General features: G+C 38.2%; 1 long non-coding RNA gene across 1 annotated transcript; it reads right to left on the reverse strand.

Moving 5' to 3' along the window:
• Window positions 1–1,145: 1,145 nt before the first annotated feature.
• On the reverse strand, window positions 1,146–19,949 carry LOC116253986 (uncharacterized). Its single transcript, XR_004172599.2, has 6 exons — window positions 19,440–19,949; window positions 8,642–8,714; window positions 2,053–2,196; window positions 1,749–1,961; window positions 1,552–1,632; window positions 1,146–1,276 (listed from the first exon to the last, which is right to left on the reverse strand). It is a non-coding gene; the product is annotated as an uncharacterized LOC116253986 (long non-coding RNA).
• Window positions 19,950–20,244: the final 295 nt, after the last annotated feature.

The raw sequence follows: 20,244 nt of genomic DNA on the forward strand, positions 1-20,244 counted from the left end.
TCTGTGCTCAATAACAGAAAAGCTAGGGTTAACAATGACTACTCGGTAATCAATCGACTCATCAAAAGCCTTGCCTGAATTGCTCAATCTCAGTTCGCTGAAATTCAGATCCTTTCAATCTCTTTGATGTGCAGTCTGTGAAATCTAGATTGGAACTCAAGCTCCCTTGAGAGTAGGACGCTGCCACAGGACTGGTTGAAGTTGGAATTTTGACCATTACTTCATTCTCTGTTAGGCCTATTCGTCGGGATTGCAGAAAAGCACCAAAAAATGCCACCATATATAGTTGAATTATGTTCATCTTTATGGATAAATACGCTTGTTGGTACTATACGCCATAATCACAGAATCGTGCATTTGGTGCTAAAAGCAATGCTCAAAGGAATTGATGCCTACACAGTGTGAGAAGTATGCAAACGCTGCGTACCAAAGTTCTCCCAGATAAATCCCCGAAGATGTCGACTTCATTGGCATCGGATAAGCGTCGTTGATACTCCTCTACGGTGCTGACCAACTGAAAGCACTGCCAACTGAAAATTCGACGTTGTGAAAAGTCAAGCCGATTTTTCTTCTTTCAACGCTTTCAGTTTTTGATAACCTGGTCTGTACCGTATTATAACCTGAATATTGGAAAGAAAAATCAAATTAGTTAACTTGTCACCGCACAACAGGTTAGGATGGTGCTGTACTTTGCACAACAGTCTTGATGTTATGCTTTTGGCAAGTGATGAACCATAACTTCGTCAGAGCTGGTGACAAAGCTTCTAAAATTTCCAGATAGTAAAGTAAAGCAGGTATATATATATATAGGCGTATGACTTTCCCCATTTGGTGAATAGTGTTTGCCAAAGAAGATCGGGAGGAGAAATTGAGAAAACACATGTACGCAAAAAAAAAAACAAAGGTAGGGAGTGGAGATATTTGGAAATTATTTTCAAAAGAGTGTCCTTTTTAGTCCTTTAATTTTATTGATTTTTTTTGTTCCTACAAAAAGTTTTTTTTTATTAATCAGGAACATTTTCATTATTAGTTTTATGCACCAGTATCTGGAAGAAATCGCCTGCTGAAACTGAAGCTCACTCAAAAAAAAAAAACAAACGAAGGTACCCATGAAGCGAAATTACTTACTTGCAGTACAGGAATGAGGAGGATGGCAAGTGGAAGTGAGCCACATTCTTTTTGCTCGAATGGTTGTCAGTTCTTGGTGCAAGCTGAAGCTTGGTGCACTGAAAAGCCTAAATTTGCTATTGTCTAGGAGCCGCAGGGGACATTAAAGCTAGAATAAACTAAAAACTGTCACAATGATAGCTTTGTGGATCGCAACAACTAGGGCGAACCCAGAACAAAAAAGCGCGGTCTATTAGTTATGAAAGTAATATAAAATAGAAATAGAATGTCATGAAAAAGCAGGACAAATGAATGATAATTTCTTATAGAACTGGCAATGTTCTCATGAAATATAGATTAGATAACTCATGAACCCTGAACGATATATATTTCATTGCAATTAATAAAAGACTTTTGAATGATTGAATCATAGAAGTGTTTTACCAGTCCATGTATGTGAACGTTGATGAATAGTTCCCGGACTTTGTATATAACAAGCGGTGATGATATTCATGAAATTCGGCCCTGTCAAAAAATATCAAAGTAGACCAACCAAACAAACCAAGAGAGAAGGGTGACATTACCACGTAATTGTATCAGGCAAAAACACAAACATAGTTAAGCACAAACCAAAATCATACCCTCCATATATGGGTAGCACCTTTGATAGACTCAAAGGAAAATCATAGCCGCATTGGGAATCCACTGTTCCCATGACCCTTAAACCCATCCACATCCAATAAGTAAATAGATGAGGCCTTGTAATGGCGGGTCTAATAACAGTAACAGAACCAAGGAACACAATCTAGAAGGGATGAGCATATAATGAAATTATTCCAAAAGGTGATGCATACCTGCGCAGGATGAGACAGACACCAAATTAATAAAAGGTTATGTGTATGCCTACTATCGTGTGCATGATTATAAGTTGAAGAGGGTACTTACTCATGATGGACACTGTGCACATTTTTGTACAATCCTTTGGTATGTAAAACCCAGTGCCCCCAATAGAAGAGGAAGTCTTCCAGGATAAAGTCAAAGACAATTTGTGCAGCTACTACTTTGCTGTAGTGCCAAGTTATATGATTACTGTTTACCAGAAGGAGAAATTCTCAACTCCCTATAAGATATCTAATTGCAAAAAAAGGAAAAATGAGCTCATATATTAATTGGTTGAGAAGTTCTGGTTGAGGTTGTAAGATTTTGGGTATCGAACTGTAACCCATGATCAGTTTCGGCAAAGGAAAGGTTAAGAGAGAAAACAAGAAAGGAGAAAATGAGGAAGGGAGGTGAGTGTACATTCTCATGCAGCCCATTTATAATGATCCTTCTACACAATTTACAAGAATCTAAAATGAAACAATCACAAATTCTAAAGTCTAGAGCGAAGCAAACACAATAATCTAAAGTCGAGATTAAAACAATTACAAAAATTATAATCATAACTCCACCTAGATAAATGTGATCAAACATAGGTAGACGTGTTGGATCTAGATCAGATTAGATCTATCCAATATCTTATCATCTTTCCTCAAGTTGTATATGGTTTTGCACCATATACAACTTGTCTTCTAGATATCAAAATTGTTGTTTCGTTAGTCCTTTTATAAATAAGTGTGCAACTTGTTCATCTGTACGAACATAAATAGGTTGAACCTCCTTGTCTTCCATTTTTTGTCTAATAAAATGTTGATCAATCTCAATGTGCTTTGTTCGATCATGTTGTATGGGATTAAAAGCAATGTTAATTGTGTTTTGATTATCGTACATTAGCATTGATATTTTAATTTTTTCTCTAATGTCTTCTAACAAATGTCTAACCCATGTAACTTCAGTAGTACCTGCAGCCATACATTTGTATTCAGCTTTAGTGTTGGATTGTCCCACTGCCTTTTGTTTTCGACAACTCCATGACACAAGGTTACGTCCAATGAAAATACGAAAACCATAAATAGAATTTTTTTGACTGGAATCTCCAGCCCAATCTACATTTGTGAATTGCATGGATATCGCATAATTGACAAAGAGATTTGGATTAGGTCAAATCCAGACCAAGATGTTGACCCGTTCGGTGTCATCGAGTTAAAAGTAGAGATGGCAGAATGGGTGAGCCAAAGTAGGACCCGCTTGGGCCTTGGCCCTACCAACATTTTTTTTTAATTTACATATAAATTTTAGATTTCAATAACGAGTAAATCATAATAAGAATAAAAACATCATGTTTTTAAGTAATGTATTTTAATAATATATGTTTCGACAACACAATGTTCTACCTATCAAACACCCTCCAAATGTAACATATCCACACAAAACCCTAGATACGATGATATATCAAAATGGAAAAATTCTTTACATATGTTCTCCCCTTATAGACTCACAAGTTTTCAGGTGGGTCAACGGTGGCATTCGGTGGCATGTGGTGGTGCCGCTATTATAGGGAGAGCGGTCTGTCACACTATCATCCATAGATGCTTCAAAAGATAGTACAATCGATGAAGCACTGTCCCTTATTTGAAGGCTGAAGACAATCTAGAATTTGTTTCAATATATAAGGAATGTAGGTCATAATGCTTCAAATTATATGTCGTAGTTTACCCAGATCCTGATGCAGCCTAGAACCCCAGAGGCATAAAGAGAACCAGGGGGCCTCTGGGTCTTCTTCAGGCAGTGGGTTGTTAGCCTCTTACTTGCCCTGAAGGTTACAAGGCTTTAAGTTGTGAGGGATAACCAGAGAGATTAAGACAATGGTAAACATGTCACTTCTAATGATACAGACTCTGGCACATTGTAACATAATGGATTTCTTTCTCAAGAAAACAAAGCAAACAGGATTTGCTTTTTCTTTCTTAAAACTTATAATAATAGAACATCTGGGATCTCCTATTTGAGAAAGCATCTGATCAGCATCAGCTGCGTTGCCTCATGCCTTCATTGCATGTTCATGGATTCCCTTAGAAAATTCACAAAAAACATTGCAAACAGCTACACCTGCGGATCTCCTTAGCATGTGCAGCAAGCACAAAGAATCCGCCAGTAGTGAAGGGAGTCAGATCAACTACACCTTTTTTTTTTCTTTTTTAAAGAGGGGCAAAGGCTTTCCCTTTTTATCATGCTTCTTGGGTCCAAGATTGTGCTGATGTTTCAAATAGAGTCAGTACACCTTTAATTTGATGCCACGCTCTACCTTCATACACAGGAAGCAGCACACCACATGTGTGGAGCTGATGACATGCTGTCCTTAGACTGAGAGCCGTGGGTCCTGCAGTCCTTTTTTGGTAGACCGAATTGAGAACCATTCTTGTGGTTCTAGCAGTCCTTAGACTGAGACCGATGGTTCTTACGATTCACAACTTGGTCCCGCCATTGTTGTCCTCCTTTTGGCCTTTCTGTGACGTGTTTACATCAAAATGGAGGAACACATTCATTCCATCGGATAAGGGGTCAGGGACTAGCTAGAGATGGGTCGCCCTCTACTGGATCCGTATTTATGAACCTTTGGTCCAAAACCTGCTTCCACTTAAACAGTTGGGTCCTCTCCTCTTTTCTATTGTTGTTTATCCCGTTTACATCAAAACAAGAATTCTGATAAATCCGCTTTAGTGAAACCCTTGTGGAATTGACAACGTTAATCAAAAGAGTTAGTGCAACTGGCAATGTTAATCGAAGAATTAGTGCAACATACAATGTTAATCAAAGAGTTTCCTTGGATGTTGTGAACCAAATTATTTTTCATTGCATGTCATATTTGTGTTCTTTTGGTGGCTCAATGAAGCATATGATGCTATTGGCAACAATTTGATGTAATTGATGTGATATGACGAAGCGTACACCAATGTCCATTTGTTTATATTTTCCACATAAATTATATTCTTTGTATTTTATTGAAATATTTCTATCAATATTAAATGGGCATGCATTATATAGTATTCATGTATATACACACACTTTACTTTCTATTAACGCTAAGCACAATGTATGTCCCAACAAAAATAAAAAAAGATGAATTTAATTTATGCCTTTTGCCCACAGATGCAACATGAAGAGGTCCATCTCCTCTTCATTTCTTCAAGAAACGCATTATTTTCCAAATTTAGAGGCATGCAAGTAAAGGTTTTCTAAATTCCTACTTAAATTTTATTAATTCAAACATCAAAATCCTAGTTCGTCCACTAATTTAGGCTTTCATTTTAGCTCGGTCAGATGTGAGTCCACTAACCGGCCTCTTTAAATCAACTGATCATCCCCTTTCCCTAGATTTGGCATGTTATTTTCTACTTCAAAATGAATTTTAGAAGATTTCTTGATTATCCACATTAAGCCATAGAAACTTTCAATTTTCCTCTAGTTAGTTAGGTTGTCCCCTTTAAGATGCAAGAATTGTCCTTGCATTCCTTCTCATTTAAATGTTTTTCTTTTCAAAATGAATTTCAAAGTTCCTACTAAATTCAGATTTTAAATTTATGATTAGTTTTCCTCTTCGTTTAGAACCTTACTCTGAAGCAAGACTCAACTTCAACATGCCTAGATCAGAACTGTGATTCAATTATGACTGGACTTCAATGCCCCTTTAGCCTGATCCCTGATTTTATTTCTTTTGAAATCTAGGTTTAACCATCTTTACATCTCTTCCCAAACATAATTTTTATGTCATCGCCTTTCAAAACTCTTGCATCGTGTAGATTTAGGATGCATGCATGAACCCCATGATGAAAGAGGGTTTTCCTAAGAATATTATGTGTATTTCTAAAACCCTAAAGGTCTAATTAGGGTTTTCCAATCATGTGTTTTTCTACTTGCTTATTGCATCATTTTCCTAAAACAAGCTTACTTCGAATTAGGATGCATTAGTATAGGCATTTCTAGGTATATATTGAAACACATAGTTAATATTTAGGCATTGCTCAATCGTTGCTTTGGTTACTCCTCATGAGGGCATCAAGAATAGCCGAAGCTGGTACCGACAGGTCGGGTCCCATTTCTCATTTCTTTTATCCCATATTTTAAAACAGAGACAAGTATATCTTTCCAAGTTAGCCATCATTTGCTGTCATAATTTTTCGTATATAAACAAGTGTTCATCACTCAGACGATGCTTTGCCCAGAACAATATGAAGCTCTATTCTTGGGTCAAGGAAGGCGAATTGACTTCAAGCTTGGCTACCGAAGCTTGACTTGTGCAACAACAGCCCTAGCTCCCTCAAGCTCAGCTAATGTGCTCCATTAAGAATAATAAATTGTCATTTACATTAATAGCATTCAAGAGCTAGGTAACCCGCCACTTATTTCTACGCCCATCTAGCAGTTAAGGAAATTAAGTTTGTCATTATTGAAATTGTGAATTTCTAAAACTGTTAATTATGAAACATTTGAGATTGTGAAGTCTAAAACATTCTTTGAACATATAAAGTCCAATAATCCAAGCTAATCTATGGTTCTAACTAGATTTGGTTGAAAAGGTATTTAGAGATGCAATCTAGATGGCTCAGCAGATTGAGAAGGAAATCATGGGAAGAAAAGATATTGAGAGATAAAATTTAGTTTGCTCAACAGATTGCCAATGAAATCATTAATCAGTCGGTGATGTTGCCTAGAAAACATGCGTTAATTGAGGAAGCTGATGGGTGCTTTCAACAAGAAAGAGGTAAGTCAATCTGTTGACCTTGCAATGCCTCATAAATCCAGCAAAAAAATCTCAAACACTAATGTTAAAAAATTTGTTGATGACCATCCCGGAAATCTTGTAACCAGCTCTCATAAAATAAAGGAGAGGATTGAGTTGAAACTCCACTATATTACGAAGAAGCTTGTCACATGGTATGGCATGGTGGAAGTGCCTTTCTCACTTATCTCTCGGTAATAGTGGGATATTTTCTGAATCCATCCACTCCTTTTGTTTTTCAATTGGGTGGTTAGTGGGATATGACTACACGCTCGAATCTGTGAATAGAAAATTTTTGGTGTTTAGATACATTTTTTCAAAAACCTAGTAACATAGATGCGATTTTGCTATCTACAAATTGAAATACAAATTTTCATGTATAATTAAGATTTTATAAGCTGAAAAATGTGGGCCGTTTGATTTTAAGTTGGTCATAGCATTTTCACGTATGCATTGCAAAAACTTTTTTGTTGGTTGTTAATTAAGTTCTCTAACACGAAAGGACATCTATGCATTTACTTGTATGTAAGACGTTCATATATTATGTTACAGTTTAGTTCCTGAAACATTTTCTTTACTCATCTTATTTGACGGTCTCCTTTTGTTTAACGGTTTGTATATAACCTAATAGATTTGTCAATGTTGGAGAATTTGGAAGACCTTGAAAACCAAAGGATAAATTTAAGATATATCCAATAAAATGAGGACCTTCCTGGGAAGGTCTCAGGATGCACATCCGAAATTAGAAACCATGGGCTTACATGTTCTGACAGAGTCAAAAAAGCAAGATCAGAACAGTTTGATAAGTCGATAATCGAAATCTAAATTCCCTTTGATACCTATCAACTGAAACAGGCGACGAAGAAAAAGGTAATATTTGCTAAAGAAAACTTAATCGGGCAGCTTTTGACGAATAGGAGAAACGGAGGGGGAGGTAAATATTGTGTACCAGCAGAAGTTAACAAGAACCAAAGGTTTCTGTAACCTTTTGATGAAATTAGAAACCTTTGGTTCTTGTTAGCTTCTGCTGGTAGACAATATTTACCTCCCCCTCCGTTTCTCCTATTCGTCAAAAGCAGCCCGATTAAGTTTTCTTTAGCAAATATTACCTTTTTCTTGGTCGCTTTTTCAGTTGATAGGTATCAAAGGGAATTTAGATTTCGATTATCGACTTACCAAACTGTTCTGATCTTGCTTTTTTGACTCTGTCAGAACATGTAAGCCCATGGTTTCTAATTTCGGATGTGCATCCTGAGATCTTCCCAGGAAGGTCCTCATTTTATTGGATTTATCTTAAATTTATCCTTTGGTTTTCAAGGTCTTCCAAATTCTCCAACATTGACAAATCTATTAGGTTATATACAAACCGTTAAACAAAAGGAGACCGTCAAATAAGATGAGTAAAGAAAATGTTTCAGGAACTAAACTGTAACATAATATATGAACGTCTTTCATACAAGTAAATGCATAGATGTCCGTTCGTGTTAGAGAACTTAATTAACAACAAACAAAAAAAAAAATTGCAATGCATACGTGAAAATGCTATGACCAACTTAAAATCAAACGGCCCAACATTTTTCAGCTTATAAAATCTTAATTATACATGAAAATTTGTATTTCAGTCTGTAGATAGCAAAATCGCATCTATCTTACTAGTTTTTTGGAAAAATGTATCTAAACACGAAAAAAATTCTATCACAGATTCGAGCGTAGTCATATCCCACTAACCACCCAATTGAAAAACAAAAAGAGTGGATGGATTCAGAAAATATCCCACTATTACCAAGAGATACGTGTCAGAGCCAGACCACTTGAAATTTCCGAACAAGTCACTAGAAATTTGGTACATGAGAGAAATCAAGAGGGAAGGGGAACCTGGTCTCTGCTCATTCCTCCTCATGAATTCTTGCCTTGTGTCTGTCTGATGGCAGTTCTGCGAAGGTGGTTTCTGTTTAAGAAAATTTCAAAAGTAAACCTCAGTTATCTTAAATCACAATTAGATTGACTATTAACTTTCCTCACAAATCTAAACCACATTTAATTCTTACGTTTGGGGATTTCTACGTCCTTTTGTATGGTTAAGTTTTTGAAAAGAATGCTTAAAAACGTCACGGTCAAAATCTAAGCACTGTGTAATAAATCGAAAAAGTTGCTTGTCGTTAAGTGGTCTCGTTCTTGGAAGATTCTTTATCATAAGAAAAAAAAGTGAAATCTGAAAACAAATTATTCTCAAACCTTTTGAACAATAAAACATAAAAACTGGCAGGACTTCTAGGTTTGCCTTTTCTTGTCTTTACACCCATTAAACTAATTAGGAAAAACAAAGGAAAAAGTCTTCAGATGCCTAAGGTGTTTCCCACCTCGTCTTTTGCGTTCTTCGTCACTAGTAACGGTTGCTTTATCTCCAACGAACCAGTTAATTGAAAAAGTTATCAATTTGGTACGTAAGGCCAACTTTTGTTTTTAATTCCAAAACAAGCATGAGATCTTTTACATTTGTAGTTCACTCGATTTTTCTAAGGAGGAGGTTATTTGTTAAGAACTCAACGCCAGCTTCCACACCCTCCCTTATTCTGTCGTAAATTACGGTCGGATCTAGAAGACACGATAAGTGTATCCAGAAATTTTTAGTTGAACGCCATGAATTCAAAAATTCTAATTATAATAAAATTAATAAGGGACACTAAGCAAATTAATGAAGGCACCAATATAGCAATATATAAGAAAATGATTCGATATCACCTAATTACCATGTCTTTGTGAGTAAACACACTTAATTACCATGCCTTGGGTGCAGTGGTGGAGCCACATATGGGCAGGTGTCTCCAACTGACCAGCCCAACAAAAACTTTTTATCATATTGATACTTAAAGAAATTTACTCATTTAGATATAATACTACTCTTTAAGGTGCGAGAGCTTTTTAGCCATCAGCCCAAATTATTGGTTTCTCCACCACATAGGTGAGCAAAAGGTTTCTCGTGCCACTTGAAAAGAGAGATAAAACTCGCACGAAACCCTTCGTCTTCCTAAGGTGCAAGGTTTGCTTTTGATGTCTCGGAATGCCTCCCTTGCCACACTTCAATTTAAGTGTCACATAAAAATTTAGGTAACTTCCGGCCTTATACCCAAAAGGTCTCAATTACAACAATGCATCCCCTACATTTTCAAAACTAAACACATTTACCAATTTTTTGGGAGAAATAAAATAAAAACAATGTTTTAAGGGGGCGTTTGATCAGTCCTTTTGTAAATTGATAGATGAGGTGATTTGGAGGGTGTTTGATTTTTGTTTTTGTTATTTCACCGGCGACGCTGCTGGCCGTGGCCGCCCTCAAACCATTGACGACCCCCCCCAAGTACGCAACATGATGCCATGTTCTGCTTTGTTCATTTTTTGGATTCCTACATCGTTGCCACCGCATGCCACCTTCTCCACCAATGTCCGGAGCTCGCCGACCACCACCACCTCTTCCTACCTCCAGTGGCGTCCCTAACGGTGTTTCCCAATGTCAGGAGCCATCTTCGGCCGCTTCGAATGTCTCCAGCCACATCTGTACGTGCAACTGCTGGTGACTCACGAGGGTCAGTGAACCGATCGCCATCCGTTCAATGTGTGCCCAAGTCGCGTGTTCCTCTCTATCCTTTTCACGCATTCAGCAAGGACTTCACTCATCCATTTGTCCACTAAATCCATCCTTTTCGAACATTCAGCGAGGCCTTCACTCGTGCTGCATATTCTTTTGCAGGTTTACCATAATACTCTGTAGCTATGACAAACTAGGATCCTGCTTGCCCTTGTGCACATTGGCCTTGATTGATTGTTGCTTCTACCATAAAGAGATTATTTCTCAAGTCTTCACTTATTGTTGAAAACAATGGAAGAACCCTAGCCTCTGATACCACTTTAACCCAGTGGAAAAGAGGACTGCCCCTCTAACCAATAATCAACGTGTAAATTAAACTAAGAAAATCAAAAGGAATGTGAAATGAAATAGCTATAACTGTAAGAAAGGAAAACTTAAAGAGGTTACTATTTCACTGAACTCAAGAACACTCACAAACGAAGCCTAAACACCCGTAAATTGGGTAATTAACATATGGTTAGAATGGCATGCAATTCCCGCTGATTCTCTTGTATCTTAGAGTCATTTTTTGTTTTGTAAGTGATGTCTGTATATACCAAGGGGCGACAGAATTAGTACGAATATTGCCCTTTGGCCTTTGCCCACTCACATGCCAAGTTCTTTGTAATCTGGTTCAGAGCAGCTAGTAGAACAACATTGTCCTTATCTTCTATCCTTTTTTTATGAATGAATTGCTTTCTCCCACTTAATTCCATAGGATGCAGATACAAAGAACGCCGAACCAGCTACTGTTAACCGACCATGGTCGTCGGTGCCTCAGTTCGCCGTGATGGATGTGACCCAAGGTATCCATGTATATTTTATCGACAAATTTGATACCACAAATGCGACGCATCAAAAAGATGATGTGCTCTGCACGATCGATCTTAGACTTGGTTTTCTCCATTCGTATTATTTAGGGCATCTTTAACAGCTTTTTTTTTTAACTTAGAATCCAAGAAATACGCAGAAAGAATCCTTATGCAAAACTTCAAATTCAGTGTACACGTACACGTATATGCGCCGTGCTGGAGGTTGGATATATATATATGCAGTGGCAGGACTGCATTAAGAATGAACAGGAGTGTGCACAATCCTTACACCAACTGCGGTGGCCTCTGTTCCCTCTCACCAGTAAAAAAAAACAGTTCCAAATTCAACGAACAATCCTTATCCTTCTTAACTTACGCAGTTACTGACATGTTTCCAATGTGTGCAAGTGAAGAAGTCCCAGCATCACCATTAATTCAACACAGAGATACTACTAAAAAACTTGTTCCACTAGCCTATGCTCAGAGTTCTGTGGCCATTTTGGCTAAATGGGTACCGCACCTCTTCCAAGCAGGGTTGCAGATGGGCCGGAAACAGAACAGGAAATGTTAGCATTTATCGCCGTAATGCCGTATTTGATCGAAATCCAGACTCCTTAGGCTCCACTCTCTCTTCAACAGTGAGACAACTGATTTTATGAAAAACGTTCTTTCAGGTCATGAGTGAAAGTCATGTGAACCAGCATCGGTAATGCTTCTCATGACATTTTCCAGGCAAGTCACTTCAGGAGCATATAACTGATCCATGCTACTGAATACATGGGCAAAATACATACCAACTTCATGGCTGTCGAAGACAGCCAAATTTGGATGTCCCAACACTTGTCACAAACATGCCCCAATCCAAATTTTTGGTCGATTTCTGTTTCTTTAATTCGTTAATTGCCCTTTCAATGTACTTAAGTACACGTGAATAAGCTTATCCCCTGTTTCATACTTATCTGTATCTCCTGCTGCAGTTCAAAGACACGGATATTGACGTTTTCCCTTCATAGATTTCCTTCAAAGAATCCCAAATCTCCCTAGCTGTCACTTAGTGAAGTTAGGCATTTAAGATTTCAGATTGTATAGAATTTGTGAGCCAGACATATTCAGGTTGTTTGATCGCTGAAGTAATTTTATAAACAACCATATTCGAAAACAGAGTTTCACAAAAAAAATAAAAGTTCAAATAGTGCGGGAGCTGGAGAAGGCTGATCAGGAGCTCGAAGGGGAAGGTCGGAAGACAGGTAATGGTTTCGGCCAAATCTCAGCTGAATTGACTGGGAGAACAAACAAGAGAATGCAATGAAGCAGCGGCAGCGGCATCAGCCACTGCTGAAGATGAAGATGCAGGGCGGAGGATGCCGACGACGGCCGTTGGACAAGGCTAAGGTATACCTGAAGTGGAATACCTTAGTCCCCTCAACTTTTCTTTGATCGATTGAAGGAAGGCGGTGCCTTTTGCCCTTTAATTAGTGCTCCTTTTCCTGCATTTGGTAAAATCTTCAGCCATTTAACTCCACAAGAGAAGCATCATGTGGAGAAGACTACCAGACGCTCTGAAGGAGAAGGCCATCAGAAGAGAAATCTGGGTGATGGAAAGAGCAGCAGGAGAAGGGTCGGGACAGGAGGGCTGGTGGAGGTGCATTTCCTCCCACCTAATAGCCATGGCAGCAGCCATCCCATCATTTCTCATGGCCTGGCTCCTCGGCATCGACGTCTGGCCTCCACACCAGTGACACAGCCTATAAGTTTCGGTGTTGCACATGCCAAGGGGCACATCCGTTCGCTTCGCCGTCCAAAGTTCCTTCAGAAGCTGATCCTAATCCTAGTCTAAGTAGGCTTATTTTGTCTTAGTTGTCCCTCTGAATTTCTTTTTCTAATGCTTTGTACTCCTCTGTAAGCTCCTAACTTCTTGTTAGGAGTCTTGCTGTTAGTTATATACAATGTTCCTTCCTTCTGTAAGATCCTAACATCTTGTACAATTTCAGCTTCAAGTTAGTGGGAAAAAAAAAGTGAATTGAACAACAAAAAGGCTCGAGGAATGGGAAAAAAAAATACGAACACTGTTCACTTTACTGTGCGTACTTATGCATGAAGGTACCTAATGGTAAAAGCACAATCATGATCAAGATCTAGAGAAATCTAGATCTTTATGCTTCTTTACGAATTCATCATATCAATTCAGGACAAAGGAAATGCAGATGGTGAATTTCAACCAACTAAAGAGGGTGAATCCTAATGAAATGCAAATGATGCAAAATAAAGGCTCAAAAAAGAAGACAAACATATTTACGTGGTTCCATGGAATGAATCACCTAAGGACGTGAGAAAGGTACTTCCACCATGCCATACCATGTGACAAGCTTCTTCGTAATATAGTAGAGTTTCAACTCAATCCTCTCCTTTATTTTAAGAGAGTTGGTTACAAGATTTCCATGATGGTCATCAACAAATTTTTTAACATTAGTGTTTGAGATTTTTTTGCTGGATTTATGAGGCACCCAAGGTCATCAAATTGACTTACCTCTTTCTTGTTGAAAGCATCCATCAACTTCCTCAATTAACGCATGTTTTCTAGGCAACCGACCAACTGAGTAATGATTTCATTTTCAATCTGCTAAGCCAACTAAATTTTATTTCTCAATATCTGTTCTTCCCATGATTTCCTTCTCAATCCGTTGAGCCATCTAGATTTTATCTCTAAATACCTTTTCAACCAAATATAGTTAGATTCATAAATTGGCTTGGATTATTGGACTTTATATGTTCAAAGAATGTTTTAGACTTCACGATCTCAAATGCTTCATAATTAATAGTTTTGGAAATTCATAATTTTCAAAAATGACAAACTTAATTTCCTTAACTACTAGATGGGAGTAGAAATAAGTGGCGAGTTACCTACCTCTTGAACGCTATTAATGCAAATGGCAATTTATTATTCTTAACGGAGCACATTAGCTGAGCTTGACGAAGCTAGGGCTGTTGGAGCACAAGTCAAGCTTGGGTAGCGAAGCTTAAAGTCAATTCACTTTCCTTGACCCAAGAATAGAGCTTCATATTGTTCTGGGCAAAGCTTCGTATGAGTGCTGAACACTTGTTTATATACAAAAAATTTTGACAGCAAATGATGGCTAACTTGGAAAGATATACTTGCCTCTGTTTTAAAATATGGGATAAAAGAAATGGGAAATGGGACCCGACCTGTCGATACGAGCTGCAGTTGTTCCTGGTGCCCACACCAGGAGTAACCAAAGCAAGGGTTGAGCAATGCCTAAATATTAACTATGCTTTTCAATATAGACCTAGAAATGCCTATATTAATGCATCTTGATTCGAAGTAGGCTTGTTTTAGGAAAATGATGCAATAAGCAAGTAGAAAAACACATGTTTGAAAAACCCTAATTAGACATTTAGGGTTTTAGAAATACACATAATATTCTTAGGAAAACCCTTTCATCATGGGTTTCATGTGTGCATTCTAAATCTACATGATGTATGAGTTTCGAAAAGCGATGGCATAAAAATTATGTTTGAGAAGAGACGTAATGATGGTTAAACCTAGACTTTTAAAAAAAATAAAATCAGAGATCAGGCTAAAGGGGCATGGATGTCCAGTCCTGGTTGAATCACAGTTCTAATCTAGGCATGTTGAAGTTGAGTCTTGCTTCAGAGTTGGATCCATGGTCAATTATTCTTGCTCCAAAGTTGGATCCATGGTCAATCATGGCAGAGTAAGGTTCGAAACAAAGAGGAAAACTAAACATAAATTTAAAATCTAAATTTAGTAGGAACTTTGAAATTCCTTTTGAAAACAAAAGCATTTAAATGAGAAGGAATGCAAGGACAATTCTTGCATCTTAAAGGGGACAACCTAACTAACTAGAGGAAAAATGAAAGTTTCTCTGGCTTAATGTGGATAATCACGAATCTTCTAAAATTCATTTTTAACTAGAAAATAACATGGCCAAATCTAGGGAAAGGGGATGATCAGTTGATTTAAAGAGGCTGGTTAGTGGACTCACATCTGACTTAGCTAAAATAAAAGCCTAAATTAGTGGATGACCTAGGATTTTGATGTTTGAATTAATAAAATTTAACTAGGAATTTAGAAAACCTTTACTTGCATGCCTCTAAATTTAGAAAATAATGCGTTTCTTGAAGAAATGAAGAGGAGATGAACCTCTTCATGTTGCACCTGTGGGCAAAAGGCATAAATTAAATTCATCTTTTTTTTTTTGTTGGGAGGTACATTGTGCTTAGCGTTAATGAAAAGTAAAGTGTGTGTATATGCATGAATACTATATGATGCATGCCCATTTAATATTGATAGAAATATTTCAATAAAATACAAAGAATATAATTTATGTGGAAAATACAAACAAATGGACATTGGTGTACGCTTCATCATATCACATCAATGACATGAAATTGTTGCCAATAGCATCCTATGCTTCATTGAGCCACCAAAAGAAATATGACATGCAATGAAAAATAACTTGGTTCACAACATCCAATGAAACTCTTTGATTAACATTGTATGTTGCACTAATTCTTTGGTTAACATTGCCGGTTGCACTAACTCTTTTGATTAACGTTGTCAATTCCCCTGGGGTTTCACTAAAGTGGATTTATTAGAATACTTGTTTTGATGTAAACAGGATAAACAACAATAGAAAAGAGGAGAGGACCCAACTGTTTAAGTGGAAGTAGGTTTTTGGACCAAAGGTTCATAAATACGGATCCAGTAGAGGGCGACCCATATCTAGCTAGTTCCTGACCCCTTATCTGATGGAATGAATGTGTTCCTCCATTTTGATGTAAACACGTCACATAAAGGCCAAGAGGTGGACAACAACGACGGGACCAAGTTGTGAATCGTAGGACCCACCATTCTCAGTCTAAGGACTGCTGGAACCACAATAACGGTTCTCAATTCTGTCCACCAAAAAAGGACTGCATTACCCACGGGTCTCAGTCTAAGGACAACATGTCATCAGCTCCACGCATGTGGTGTGCTGCCTCCTGTGTATGAAGGTAGAGCGTGGCATCAAATTAAAGGTGTACTGACTCTATTTGAAACGTCAACACAATCTTGGACCCAAGAAGCATGATAAAAAAGGAAAGCTTTTAACCCTCTTTAAAAAAGAAAGGAAAAGGGTGTAGCTGGTCTGGCTCCCTTCACTACTGGCGGATTCTTTGTGCTTGCTGCACATGCTAAGGAGATCCACAGGTGTACCTGTTTGCATGTTTTTTTGTGAATTTTCTAAGGGAATCCATGAACATGCAATGAAGGCATGAGGCAACGCAGCTGATGATGATCAGATGCTCTCTCAAATAGGAGATGCCAGATGTTCTAGTATTATAAGTTTTAAGAAAGAAAAAGCAAATCTTGTTTGCTTTGTTTTCTTGAGAAAGAAATCCATTATGTTACAATGTGCATCACTAGAAGAGACATGTTTACCATTGCTTAATCTCTTTGATTGTCCCTCACAACCTAAAGCCTTGTAACCTTCAGGGCTAGTAGCATGTTAACAACCAACTGCCTGAAGAAGACCTGGAGGCCCCTGGTTCTCTCTATGCCTCTGGGGTTCTAGGCCGGTATATAGTTTACTATATAATTTGAAGCATTATAACCTACCTTCCTTATATATTGAAACAAATTCTAGATTGTCTTCAGCCTTCAAATAAGGAACAGTGCTTCATGGGTTGTATTATCTTTTGAGGCATCTATGGATGAGAATGTGACAGACCGCTCTCCCTACAATAGCGGCACCACCACGTGCCGCCGAATGCCACCGTGGACCCACCTGAAAATTTGTGGGTCTATAAGGGGAGAACATTCAAGAGCTCAACACATGTAAAGAATTATCTTTCCATTTTGATATCATCGTATCTAGGGTTTTGTGTGGATATGTTACATTTGGAAGGTGTTTGATAGGTAGAACATTGTGTTATCGAAACATATATTATTAAAATACATTACTTAAAAACATGATGTTTTTATTCTCATTATGATTTACTTATTATTGAAATCTAAAATTTATGTATAAATTTTTTAAAAAAATGTTGGTAGGGCCAAGACCCAAGCGGGTCCTACCTTGGCTCGCCCCTGCTACCATCTCTACTTTTAACTCCATGACAACGAATGGGTCAACATCTTGGTCTGGATCCGACCTAATCCAAATCTCTTTGTCAATGATGAGACATCCATGCAATAATTAAACTTGAGTCATTGCATTGCATGCAAGCAGCAAGGGTAGGGATAGAAATTTTTCGTTGCAAAGATCAAGCTATACTTTTAAAATTTTAACAAAGACTAAAATTATAACTTTTCAAAAAATGGCTTATGCTGCTTCCCCTTGCCAGAGTAGAGCCTGCAAGGGCCCTGCCCTCACTTCAAAAAAAAAAGTTAACTTGTAAATTTTAAAAAAATTTACTTGGCTTATATAATTTTTTTTAAAAATGATATTTCAGTCCATATCAAAATTTAGAAACTTTAATTCTGCATCCTCATGAAAAAATTCTGCTCCTGCACCTTTACATGCACGCGTAGGGTTGGGTGTCAAATAAGAAGTTTTTTGTCTCATCTAAGCCACAAACATCCGAGCAAGCCGAAGCAGGCATAGGCCTTAAGGATGGGGTTCTAACTAGGGTTGAAACCAAGGTAGGGGGCATGCTTGGGTCATGGCCCTACTTTTAAAAAAAAGTTTTAAAAAAAAGTACATGTAAATTTTAAAAAAAATTCACTTGTATACAAAAATTTTGATAAACGATATTTCTGTTCCAGTGAAAATTTGGGAACTTTAATTCAATCTGCGTCATAAAAATTTTCTAGCTTTGCCCCTCGTTCTAATACCCTCAAAATTTTCAGGCCCAAATGCAATATCTTCGAGTTTAGAACTAAAAGAAAGGGAAAAGAATAATAATGGGTGCTGGATTATACCAGATCATGGCTGGTCTTGTGTTACTGTTGCACATAGAAAACCATCGCCTAGGTCTAAACCAAGCAAACAGGTCAGTCCGACTCTCTGATGACAACCCTCGAAAGGCCAATTGGACCCTTTTCAAAGAACATCAGTCCTATTCATAAGCCGATCTTCCTTGCTCTTCCTTTTTTTAAATTGTAAATTGTGAACAGTGAAGATAGGAAGAAGGAAATGTGTGCCAATAAGCAAGAGGGGAGAAGAAAAAGGGGCCGGAAATGGACTTCTTAGTTCTTTCTCTCCCTCTATCTCTGCGCGTGTCAATTGTCCCCAACGCTGCCAAGTCCAACACCCAGGGACACCAATGTCTTGGGAAAAACCGATGGAAAGAAAACCCCACGATATCTGTTTCCTCCTTTCTAATCCGGCAGGAACAATGTGCAAGAGAGGGAGAGTGTCTCTCTTGAAAAGTAAAAGGCCCGTAATAAAAGGGCAGGGAATTTCACGGGAGAGGATCCTAGCCGTTGATCAGGGACCGCAGGAACAGAAAAGGAACGGTGGCAAGAACTCTGGAACGGATTAAAAAGGATCCGTGGCCTGCCTATCAGCAGCTAACTTCTCTGCGTTTTCGCCTCGGGCAAATCCCTCTCCCTCTGTGCCCAGAGGACACCAGCGCTCTGAAACGATTCTTGGTTCCTGTGCCACGGCCGCCGGTTAATATACTCCCGTTCCTCTTACCCGCTAACAGTAAACAAGTAAGAAAATAAATCATGTATATGAGGATTTGTTTTCGTCCGGAGAAGAACGACCAAGCTTCCATGAAACGAAATTGGCATCTTCCTTTGAAATCAGAGCTGCCCAAGAGGAAATGTGGCGCAGTTCAGGCGCAGCAGTGTAAAACATAAAAGAACTGTCAGAAAGAAGCGGTAGGGTTGGGAGGAGGGAAACTCTTCCGGGTGCTCCCGAATGACTGCCTGGAACTTCTCGACATAGGGGAATTGTTTAATAAATTCTTACATTGGTGTCCCTGATGAAAGAGGAGATGTAACATACCTCCTCTTTCAAATGCCTGTTCTTCCAATCTCCTAATAACGTTAATTACATATATGATTTCGCTGAGGCTATTAGAGATATCAATAAGACCAATCTTCTCTATGCTACAGCATGTGAGAGGAATATATGCTACAGCTCTTTCATGTTTTGTTTCTTCTCCTTCAAAAGTTAATGAAACAGAACGACAAAACTTATTCAAAAGTAGCCGAGGAACCCTATGAATATTCTATTAGATGTATAAAGTTGAGAAAAAGTACCATTCATGAGTCACTGTGAGGCACAGTGTAAGGTCACGCCCACACGAGAGACTGTGCGCTGCAGCTCGGTCAGATCCAACATGATCATGTGTTGATCAACAAGAAACGGACACCCATTTGAGAAAAGCCACTAATTCATCCACCAAACTCAGAAACAAGCAAAAAAAAAAAGGAATCAAAACTGGTTTCCATCCACAAAAATGGCAAGAGGAACGATCTGAGGGCAAAAAATAAACACCTCGCTGAGATATCGTTTGTGGGAATGAAAATTATCCAGATAGACAGGATCTTCAGGGTGTCTACTCCTCTTCCCGCTCGATTCCGACCCCATCATTCTTCTACCTCATGAACACTTGACAGATAGGACAGACGAAGGAGAAGCACACACACCCCAACACTCACTTTCTGCCCCAAACATCACAAGGAAGAAAGGCATTTTTGTCAAACCCAAGAGAGGAAAACAATAAGACAATCATTCTTCTATTCTCTTTCTTTTTCCACCCAATTTCATATTCGTTTCTCATCATTCCTCAGTAGACGCTGGTTCACGTCCCCATTGACAATGTCCTTAAAAAGTTAGAGAGAAGCGTGACAAGACGACCACGCAGACGCACCTCCCAACTGTAGGCAGCCGGTCAGTAATTACCCTTTCATGGATCATTATCACACAGCCACCCTTTGATCACTTCGTTAGTCAGGCATAATCTAGAGATTAATCCAATGGGGTCTCTCTTTCTATATGAATTTTTAAATATATAAATTGAGTATATATAAATAAGTTAATTTATGAATCGTCAAATCTCTA

This window comes from Nymphaea colorata, chromosome 5, assembly GCF_008831285.2.
Source record: "Nymphaea colorata isolate Beijing-Zhang1983 chromosome 5, ASM883128v2, whole genome shotgun sequence".
In the NCBI taxonomy this organism is placed as follows: Eukaryota; Viridiplantae; Streptophyta; class Magnoliopsida; order Nymphaeales; family Nymphaeaceae; genus Nymphaea; species Nymphaea colorata.